The following is a 1,742-nucleotide window of genomic DNA, read 5'->3' on the forward strand; positions in this document are numbered from 1 at the left end:
GATTAGTAATTATTTCATACTAATTAAGCAAGTGTTTTTGTAGAGTTTCAAGCCACAGTTTTCAGTAGTTGTGGAATAAAATGGCCTCTAAAGATGGAATATAGTCTCTCTTAATACATGGGTACGGTTCGCACTTTTTGGCATATCTAGAGAAAGACGCAACCGGGAGCCACCGGTATAAGTTTGTTGTACTTTTCTTATCGTTTTCGACCGATTGATGATCATAGGGTCCATTGGGGGTTCCAAAGTGTTTCCAGAAAATTATAAAATAACATGAGGGAAAATAAAGTTGTGTATGTGAACATCAGAGAGCGAAAAATTATAGAAGATAAGAGGAATTTGGATTTGTAGACATTCACAATCAATACCGATAAGAAAATGGAAACAAAAAATACAAAATAAACGGAAATGGAAAATTAATCGATACAGTAAAGCAAGTGCATACCTAAATTTTGTTACGTGAAAGACCAAGTATTGCTTTAATTCAAAACTCAGCCAGGTAGGTTCGTTGTTAGCAAATTACAACTATGGGATAAATTCACCCTTTTGAAGTATACCAAGTCCAGACCTACAGAATGGGGGACCCGCGGGTGAACCTTCTTGCCTTTTCTTGTTCTGCTTCGTGTCCTCCGCGTTTTCACTTCTTCTTTTCTTCATTGGTCATATCTGTAATAACCGTAAATGCTAGATCAAAACTTTTCGCACTTTATTACACCGTGAAATTAACAAATTGAATAACGAATTTTGAAATAAAAGAAGAAACTGATTTTCAATTGAATATTACCTTAACAATATTATTATGTGTGGACAGTTTCCAACAAAAAGTAACAACGAGAGAAATTTGAATATTTTCAACAATTAAAAGCCGACTTCGATAATTACTTAACAGCAACGTTTGACGTTTGACGATGCTGTAACTTGCCACGTGAGTTAAACGAACAAGCGCACCAATACTGAATAATGATAAGGCAATTTTGAAACGATCCTCATTTGCATACTGTATCATTAAAAACCGGTTTGAGTTGATTGGAAAATTTTCTGGACGAGGAATTAATTCTAATCGAACGCTATGAAATTAGGAAAATTGAAATCTCAAGCACAGCGAACCGCTTATCTGGCGAATGAATAGCATTAGATGAAACTCATTTCAATTTACTTGAAAAAGGAGATGAAATGCAAAGTTAAAGTCAACCATTGAGGACTGCTTAAAAATTCAGAAATGACCTTAACATTTAAAATTCTGTCAAAATATAAACTATCCGATAGAACGCTATAACCAACAAAATCTGACTTAGTCAAAACACGCCTCCGTATCTCTGAACATCACATTTGAAAATTCAAAAATGACCTACATAAATCGAACTCATCGTAAAAATCTTTTCACTACATATAAGCACACTGGCTGCGTATGCTGACAAACTGTTTGTTCAAACATGTTCTGTAATTTAGCATACGTCACTGATGCAGCAAATATTGAATTTCCAATTTAAAGGGAAAACCATATTAATTAATTTTCAACCGCTCTATAAATAAAGTCTGACCTAATCTTATTATGAAAATCAAAAAGAACAGTTTCTCATTCTAAAAATCTCACTCATATATTACATACCACACACTAGGGCATTTCATTATATGAAATACACTCGTCACTCCTACCAAGTATCCTTAGCCCAGCAAAACTGATCAACCAGAATTTGCACTACCACCATTCTGCTGACTACACCTGCCTGCAATTGCTACTG

The sequence above is a fragment of the Trichinella spiralis genome (assembly GCF_000181795.1).
Source record: "Trichinella spiralis strain ISS 195 chromosome Unknown Scfld8, whole genome shotgun sequence".
NCBI classification, from domain to species: Eukaryota; Metazoa; Nematoda; class Enoplea; order Trichinellida; family Trichinellidae; genus Trichinella; species Trichinella spiralis.